Source organism: Bison bison, unplaced genomic scaffold (genome assembly GCF_000754665.1).
Source record: "Bison bison bison isolate TAMUID 2011002044 unplaced genomic scaffold, Bison_UMD1.0 scf7180017849896, whole genome shotgun sequence".
In the NCBI taxonomy this organism is placed as follows: Eukaryota; Metazoa; Chordata; class Mammalia; order Artiodactyla; family Bovidae; genus Bison; species Bison bison.
Window position 1 is genome coordinate 776,218 of NW_011480469.1, and position 9,973 is coordinate 786,190.

Genomic DNA, 9,973 nt, shown 5'->3' on the forward strand with positions numbered 1-9,973 from the left:
GGATGTGAGAGTTGGACTATAAAGAAAGCTGAGTGCCGAAGAATTGATGCTTTTGAACTGTGGTGTTGGAGAAGATTCTTGAGAGTCCCTTGGACTGCAAGGAGATCTAACCAGTCAATACTAAAGGAGATCAACCCTGAATATTCATTGGAAGGACTGATGCTGAAGCTCAGACTCCAATACGCTCGCCACCTGATGTGAAGAACTGATTCATAGGAAAAGACCCTGATGCTGGGAAAGATTGAAGGCAGGAGGAGAAGGGGACAACAGAGGATGAGATGGTTGGAGGGCATCACTGACTCCATGGACATTGCTATGCTAAGTCACTTCAGTCGTGTCCAACTCTGTGCGACTCTATAGACAGCAGCCCACCAGGCTCCCCCGTCCCTGGGATTCTCCAGGCAAGAACACTGGAGTGGGTTGTCATTTCCTTCTCCAATGCATGAAAGTGAAAAGGGAAAGTGAAGTCACTCAGTCGTGTCTGATCCTCAGCGACCCCATGGACTGCAGCCTTCCAGGCTCCTCCATCCATGGGATTTTCCAGGCAAGAGTACTGGAGTGGGGTGCCATTGCCTTCTTTGAGTAAACTCTAGGAGTTGGTGATGGACAGGGAAGCCTGGAGTGCTACAGGCCATGGGGTTGCCAAGAGCAGAATATGACTGAACTGAACTGATGGCTCAGCTGGTAAAGAACCCGCCTTCAAAGTGGGAGACTTGGGTTCAATCCCTGGGTTGGGAAGTTCCCCTGGAGAAGGGAAAGGTTATCCACTCCAGTATTCTGGCCTGGAGAATTCCATGAACTGTATAGTCCACCAGGTCACAAAGAGTCGGACATGACTGAGTGACTTTCACTTTCACGTTTCAAACTGTTTTTAAATGTCCTGATATGCTTGCCTTTCAAAGAGCATTAGCCATTTTGAAGAACACGTGATACCATTGGGATTAAATTTATCAGCTGTAAAAATGATGCTGACTCAGCATAGGTTTATAGAAATGGACTATAATTTCTCTTCCCAACTGCCACACTTCTAATCTGGGAGTTGACATGGTTTATGATAGAAACAGTTCAGAAGGCAACATAAACACAGGAGGAAAAAAAGCAATGGGGAAAATCACTAAAAACCTACATTACTGACAAAACTACAGCAGCAACCATAAAGTGACTTGGGAATACAAAGTGTCTGAAAGTATTATGCACATTTAATCAAAGTAAATTTCATAAACCATAAGTGATATCCCCAAATATTTCACCGGCTTAACAAATTTTTAATGAGCGAAAACATCCTAGCTTTCTCTAGGAGGATTAAACGTATGAATAAACCCTATATTAGACAAACCTTCTTCTTCACTTTAAACAGCCTCTTCTTGAATACCTCTTTATTGTTACCAGTTTAAGAATGAAATCAACCAACCTAGAAAAGGATAAAATCCCCAACCCACTCACCATACATTTAAGCCTGAGGGTTTTTGGCAAAAGATTCCCAGAAATCTGTTCAGCTGACCCAGAGATTAACCCATTTAAAAATGCATCCAGTTGTCTCTGAGTATGCTTTTTGTTCATTTAATGAATACTGGTCTAATGCAAATCTCTATGTAGTGAAAAATAAAGGACCCATTTAATTCCACTCAGGACTTTTTATTCTGCTCCTTAGTGCAAGACTGCCATGGATATGCCAATGTTAGTTCCAGAATCATAGATTCCTACAGAACAATTCAAACATACTAATGATGATAGCAAGATGACAAAGAACTCCAAGCACTTGGCTCCAACCCCATTCGCTAGAACTCTTAAAGTCAAAAATAAATAAATAAATAAAAGTGAAAGATGCAGTCTGAATGCACAATTGAGAGTTGCCAAAACCATGTGGTTCTAAGAAAGAAAATTTTTTTAATAAAAAGTTAATATTGAATTGCAATTCCACAAGACTGGAGCCATCAAAAAAAGTAAAATCCCAGACTTCATATTTTATCCTTTTATTTTCAGTGTTTAGCAAGGTGCCTGTCACATGGTAGGAGGCTTGAATAATAAATAAGTGAGTTGATGTTCTAGACTGTGATGCGTGCTAAGTCGCTGCAGTCATGTCCAACTCTTTGCAACTCCATGGACCGTAGCCTGTCAGGCTCCTTGGTCCATGGGATTCTCCAGGCAAGAATACTGTAATGGGTGGCCATGCCCTCCTCCAGGGGACCTTCCTGACCCAGGGACTGAACCCAAGTCTCTCATGTCTCTTGCATTAGCAGGTGGGTTCTTTACCATTAGCACCACCTGCGAAGCCCTTGATCCCTGGTAGGGGAACTTAAAGTCCACATGCCACTTAGTGTAGCAAGAAAAAAAAAAGGCAGTAGCAGCATCTGCGCTATAACTGTCCCCACACCCTTAGGCTCCTCCCAAACTTGCCCAGAGTAGCCAGGAATCCTTGTTTGCTGAGTCACCAGCAAGCACCTTTCCAGGGCAGGTAGCCTAACGAGGAATGCCTGCAAATCCCACTCCTTCTCAGACCCACTTGCCCAGTCCAGGGAAACCACTCCCTGGCAGGGAACAGTGGCTTCTGTCTGCCCTGAGCCACAGAATAAGGTCAGTGGCTGCACATTTTCAGTGGACTCTTGATGACTAAGTTTCCTCTTCTGGGACAAGGATAGTTAAGACTTGCAGAAAGCCAGTGTTTGCTTCTAATATTATTCAATTTTAGTATTATATGCCTATTAAACTTCCAAATTCAAAAACAGTCTTCTCCAAGACTTCTGAGGCAGTCCAGTGGTTAAGACTCCGTGCTCCACTGCAGAGGGCACGGGTTTCATCCCTGGTCGAGGAACTAAGGCCCCACATGCTGCAGGGCGACGAAAAGAGAAAAAACAAAAACAGTTTTCTCCAATATTCCTTATTTTATTTCTGCAAACACATTTAGAGTTCTGAGAAAAGAAAAAAAAATTTTTTTCATAAAACTTGGTAACATCCTGCAATTCAGGAATTATTGAGCATCTTTGAGGGGCTTCCCTGGTGGCTCAGATAGTAAAGAATCTATCTGCAATGCAGGAGACCTGAGTTCAATCCCTGGGTTGGGAAGATCCCCTGGAGAAGGGAATGGCTTCCCACCCCAGTATTCTTGTCTGGAGAATCCCATGGAGCATCTTTAAAAGGCCGATTCAGTGACTGATCTTTCAACCCTCTTAAGTAACCAAATCTAAGGATAATGCCAGTTTGTGTTCATTTGTGGAATTAATGATCCTACATGAACCAGATTCCCTAAATATTTAATAACATTCTCAGACTATGTACCCACACACCCCGGGGTACCACAGGGAACCCACAGAACTTTTTCAATTTTTGAGAGACACTTGGCGTCCACCAGACATGACACAACCTGCTACCCTAAGGCAGGTCACAGTCTCAACATCAGATAGCTTCATTCCTTTCAATGGCGTCATGTCTTTGCAAAACTATGTTTTTCGAAGTTGTCTTGATAAAAAGCAAGTACATACACACAAAAATGAGTGTGAAACATAAAGTGGAAGTGCCCATCTGACCCCAAGTTTTAAAAAATCAAGCAGAGCCCCGCAGACATACATTTTATTACTACTTGTGCTGAGGGTTTTTTTTTTTTAATAAAAATATAAATTTTTCTTTCAATTTATGTGTGTATTTTTTTTTCAAATAGGACAGCAAGGAGATCAAACCAGTCAATCCTAAAGGAAATCAACCCTGAATATTCAATGAAGGACTGATGTGGAAGTTGAAGCTCCACTACTTTGGCCACCTGATGTGAAGAGCCAACTCAGTAGAAAAGACCCTGATGCTGGGAAGGATTGAAGGCTGAGGAAAAGGGCACGACAGAGGATGAGATGGCTGGGTGGCATCACTGATCCAACAATCATGGGTTTGAGCAAGCTCCAGGAGATGGTGAAGGACAGGGAGGCCTGGCATGCTGCAGTCCATGGTGTCGCAAAGAGTCAGACTGAACGACTGAACAACAGTTGCTTGGGCCTAATTACTTATTGAATGGAACTGGGACACCATGGGCACTGTGAACTGTGAAGGTTTGGGAAACTCAGTCCTATGAGTTTGCCCTTGAAATATCAGTTTTAGGTATCATATGTTTTATTTTACAATATGCATGTGGTAGTATGCCTGCTGCTGCTGCTAAGTCGCTTCAGTCGTGTCCGACTCTGTGCGACCCCATAGACGGCAGCCCACCAGCCTCCCCCGTCCCTGGGATTCTCCAGGCAAGAACACTGGAGTGGGTTGCCATTGCCTTCTCCAATGCATGAAAGTGAAAAGTGAAAGTGAAGTCGCTCAGTCATGTCTGACTCCCAGCGACCCCATGGACTGCGGCCCACCAGGCCCCTCCGTCCATGGGATTTTCCAGGCGAGAGTACTGGAGTGGGGTGCCATTGCCTTCTCCCGGTAGTATGCCTAACACATTACATTGTGGGTGCAAATTTTTCTACATAAATAGGTACAGGACTTCAGCAGTTTTATGTGTTTTTATGCTTCACCCTGATTATCAAGAGTTGACTAATGACTGAATGTTATGTGTGCCCCAAAATTCATATGTTAAAGCCCTGCCCCCGGTGTATTTGAAGGTATGTTTGCCTTTGGGGAGGTAATTAGGTTTAGATGAGGTCTTGAGAGTGGGGTCCCCATGATGAGATTAGCACCCTTATAAAAAGAGGAAGAGTTTGCACTCCTCTCCTCCACACCCTCTGCTCTGCCACAGGAGGACACAGGAAGAAAGCAGTGTCTGCAAGCCAGGAAGAGCGCTCTCACCAGAAACCAAACACCTTGATGGACGTGATCTCAGATTTCACAGCTTCCAGAACTGTGAAAAAATAAATGACCGCTGTAATAAGCCAGCCAGTCTGTGGTATTTTGTCACGGCAGCCTGAACGGACAGACATAACATTCTAAAGGAACATAAGAAGAAAGTCACAAGAATATGTACAGAGTGGGTCATTGTGAGAGGAAGAATGATTGCAAATCAAAGGGACTCCTTTTTCCAAACTAAGTCAATATTCCCTGTACCTAGATGGAGGGAAAACAACAAGTGAACCTGATGGAATTTACCAAGACATCATCCAAGGAGTGATAGGAAGGTGGCAGGGAGCCAGAGCTGGGCGACACCTTTCCAAGCTCTGTGGGCAGAGGTCAAGCCTGTTTTGTTCACAACTGGATTCCAGTGCTTAGCATAGCCCCTGACACATAGTATACACCCAGAAATACCTGCTAAATGAATGACTCTAGCTGGGAGGTTCACAGGCGTATAAAAAGTAAATGCTTTTAAGTAGAAGATAATACTATTAAACATCATTTGAGAGCTGTTTTGTGATTTGTTCTTATTGGTATGTATTTCTTTTTTTTTTTTAATTGTTTGGCCACACAGCAAGTGAGATCTTACTTATTTCCCTAATCAGGAGTTGAACCCTGCCCCCTGCACTGGCATAGAGTATTAACCACTGGGCTGCCAGGGAAGACCCTGGTACGTATTTCTGATAACACTCATACTGTTCTGTTTTCAAGGTGTGGTTTGTGACAGTTACCACTGACTCAGCTTGGTTACCTGGTCCCCTCTACAACCTCCCCAATCAGAAGCAGGATCAAAGTCATCAGAGTTTGGGAACTGCTGATCTAATGGGTTTCTAAATAGTTTAAGTTCCATTTAGACAATTTCGATATGTCATCCAGGATTTATGTAAACTCTGTGCTTCTAGTTCGTACAAATCATTAAGAAATTGATGCCTTTTGGCAGAGCTTCATAAACACCTGGGAAATCTTTTTTAAGTAACTCATTTTTATTATGAATAAAATGTTCGCTCATAATGGAAAATCTGGAAAATACAGATAAACAATAAGGAAAAAACAATCAATCAAAGATGACCACTGCTAACTTTTTGGAATATACTTCTTAAGCAATTATAAGCAGATATAAAATTTCATTCTTATAAAATTAGAATCTTCTTATATATAGTATGCAGTAAACTAAGTTTTTTTTCACAAGTCAGTATTTCTTGAACATTTTCCTATGTCAACACATATTCTTCCATAGCATCATTTTGATGGCTCCAAAGTATTTCTTTTTTTTTTTTTTTCAAAGTATTTCTTTATATGTGCTGTGCTGTGCTTAGTCACTCAGTCATGTCTGCCTCTTTGTAACCCCAGGGACTATAGCCCCCCAGCCTCCTCTGTCCATGGGGATTCTCCAGCTAAGAATAATGGAGTGGGTTGCCATTCCCTTCTCCAGGGGAATTTCCCAATCCAGGAATCGAACTGGGGTCTCCTGCATCACAGGCAGATTCTTTACCAGCTGAGCTACCCGGGAAGCCCCCATTCCTTATTATATAATAACTCCTAAATGTATTTTTTATCCCCGAAGTTCTCAATCCTACCTGCACATTAGAATTATTGCCCAAGCCCTGCCTCAGAACAATTAATTATGAATCTGGGGAAGGGGTCCAGCCACCAGTATTTTTTTAAGCTTCCCAAGAGATTCTAATATAACGGCAGGATTAAAAAAACAATGATTAATTAAACATTCAGAATTTTTCCAATTTTATGCTTGGACATCAATAAGCACCTTATAGCTAAATCTTTGTCACATTCATAATTATTTCCTTCAAACATCTAAAATGTTTAACATCTGCTAACAGCAAAACTTAAAGACTATTACTGACCAGCTCCTAAACATAGGTATATAGGTGTTCACTGCAAAACTCTTTCAAATTTTCTCTATATTTAAAAGTGTTCAAACTAAAATGCTGAGGGGAAATTCCTTGGTGGTTCAGTGGCTAAGACTTCATGCTTCCACTGCTGAGGGCCCAGTTTCCACCCCTGGTTGGAGATCTAAAATTTCACAAGTCCCCTGGACATGGCCAAAAAAAAAAAAAACGTTGAGGGAAAAATAACATTTAGGGTTTTCCAGTAAGCAGCCTGAGGTGACCTTTAAAAATGGTATGCTATTCACTTGATCCAGAAAACCCCACAAAATCATGCAAATCAAGAGGTTCAAATCTTCCTGTTCACTTTAACATTCAGGAAACTGCCCAGGCCACTAAGGGTATGCATAACTGAAAAGCCACCACGTATCTGCAGGATGGCTTCCCAGGGTGTTCAGTGGTAAAGAATCAGCCTGCCAATACAGGAAACACAAGCGATGTGGGTTCAATCCCTGGATCAGGAAGATCCTCTGCAGGAGCAAATGGCAACCCACTCCAGTATTCTTGTCTGGAGAATTCCGTGGGCAGAGAAGCCTAGTGGGCTACAGTCCATGGGGTCACAAAGAGTCAGACACTAACGAACGACTGAGCACACACACACACACACACATCTGAAGGATGTCACTTTAAAGAAGCAGTGTGTGCCTTTCCACTGTTACAATGGTGGAGTTGGTGGGTGTGCACTGGCCCAACAGTGGGGCTGGACACAGGGCCAGTGGCCTACAAAGAGAGTTGACTTTGTACTGCACATGGTCAAAAATGCAGAGAGTGATGCTGAACTTAAGGGCTTAGGTGTAGACTCTCTGGTCATGGAGCACATCCTTGTGAACCAAGCCGCCAAGGGGAGGCTCAGGACTTATAGAGCTCATGGTCAACCCTTACGTGAGCGCTCCCTGCCACATGGAGACGATCCTCACTGAAAAAGAACAGATTATTCCTAAACTGGAAGGGGAGGTTGCACAGAAGAAAAAGATATCCCAGAAGAAACTGAAGTATATAAACATGGCCAAGGAATATTATGCCACAAAAAAAAATAAATAAATAAATGCAAAGAAAACTAAAAGAAAAAAATAATATTTAGAAGTTTCTTAATTAGTTAAAAAAACATACAAATAATGGCAAATGTTATCCCAATACTAAGTAACTGGACCTCTAATTCTCTACAACAAAATTTTTAAAATCACAAACATGTTCTTTCTTTTTTTCTTTAAACTGTTCATTTTGTATTGGGGTATAGCCGATTAACAAAGTTGTGATAGTTTCAGGTAAACAACAAAGGGACTCAGCCAAGCACACGCATGTACACAGTCTCCCCCAAACTCCCCTCCCATCCAGGCTACCCCGTAACACTGAGCAGAGTTCCATGTCCATACAGTGGGTCCTTGTTGTTATTCATTTTAAACATAGCAGTGTGTACAGGCAACCATAATTTCTTTCTCTAGGACTATGAATCTCTTTCTGTTTTGTTAGTAAGTTTGTCCGTATCATTTCTTTTTAGATTCCACATGTAAGGGATGTCATATGCTATTTCTCCTTCTCTGACTGACTTCACTCAGTATGACAGTCTCTAGGTCCATCCATCTTGCTGCAAATGGCTTTATTTCATTCTTTTTAATGGCTGAGTAATATTCAGCCATGTACATGTATACACACACACACACACACACATATATCACATCTTCTTTATCCATTCCTCTGTTGATGGACATTTAGGTTACTTCCATGTCTTGGCTTAAAATGGCAAACATGCTCTTGACATCACACTTGCAGAATTAGCATCTCCACAGGGGACAGAAAGCCCAAAACGATAGCAAATTCTTCAGGGGAAGGAGCGGTTTTTGCAACTTTGAAGCATTCACCAGAAAAAATGCTAAGTGGGAAAGTTCAGTCTGTGGATGGTTGCCTCAGAACTCTGCAGATTAATCCTATCATCCTATCATCCAAGGAACCCACCACCCCAGCTCAGTAGACAGAAGATCCATGGTGAACTGTAATCACAGATCTTGCACAGACAACAGTCCACAGGCCAAATGAAATGCAATTAACAGCTGTATAATGAAGGCAGTTTCAAAGTCAGGAAGGTTTTCCTAGAAGAGGTTGGTTTGAGCCTGGCCACTTGCACCCTCCCTAAGACCTGCTCCCTCTGTCACCTAAACAAGTGCCCAACATTAGCAGTGAACACTGAAGACAAAGATGTTCCAGGTCATTTCTAACAAAAACAAACAGTTCAGTACTTCCCTGGTGGTCCAGTGGTTAAGAATCTGCCTGCCAATGCAGAGGACATAGGTTCAATCCCTGGTCTGGGAAGATTCCACATGTCATGAAGCAACTAAGCCTGTGCACCACAACTGCTGAACCTGTGCTCTAGAGTCCATGCTCCACGAAAAGAGAATCCACCCCAGTGAGAAGCCCGAGTGCTGCAACTAGACAGCAGCCCCGGCTCTCAGCATCTAGAGAAAGCCCACTCGCAGCAGCAAACACCCAGTATAGCCAAAAATCAATTAATTAATTTTTTACAAAAACGAAAGAAACAGGAGTTCAAGTTTAACATCAGACACAGTGGAATTCAAGTCAAAAGTTGGTCACACTGTATCTCGAGAAAAATGTTACCCACATAGAAGATAGAATCATCATCCTACACCTTTAAAAAAAAATTCAAGTGTATGGCATCTGATGGGCTTCCCTGGTGGCTCAGCAGTAAAGAATTTGCCTGCCAATGCAAGAGACACAGTTTCGACCCCTGGATTGGGAAGATCCCCTGGAAAAAGAAATGGCACTCCACTCCAGTATTCTTGGCTAGAAAATCCCATGGACAGAGAAGTCTGTCGGGCTACAGTTTATGGTGTTTGCAAAGAGCCGGACATGACTGAGCAACTAGACAACAACATGGCATTCAAAGGAAGAAAAAGCAAAATTGTTAGAAACATACAGGAAAGTTAGGAGTCCCACTACCTCACAGGGGCCATCTGTGGCCCCCAAATGGAATTTTTTTCATCCTATGTCTATGACTTTGCTTATTATATAAACAGCTAAACTAAGAGAACTTTGTCTTTTATAATTAGGATTCTTAATGCCAGGAGAAATATCAATAACCTCAGATATGCAGATGACACCACCCTTATGGCAGAAAGTGAAGAGGAACTAAAAAGTCTCTTGATGAAAGTGAAAGAGGAGAGTGAAAAAGATGGCTTAAAGCTCAACATTCAGAAAACGAAGATCATGGCATCTGGTCCCATCACTTCATGGGAAATAGATGGGGAAACAGT

General features: G+C 42.3%; 1 pseudogene; it reads left to right on the forward strand.

The window, feature by feature from the left end:
* Positions 1–6,776: 6,776 nt before the first annotated feature.
* On the forward strand, positions 6,777–7,748 carry LOC104994588 (annotated as a pseudogene).
* Positions 7,749–9,973: the final 2,225 nt, after the last annotated feature.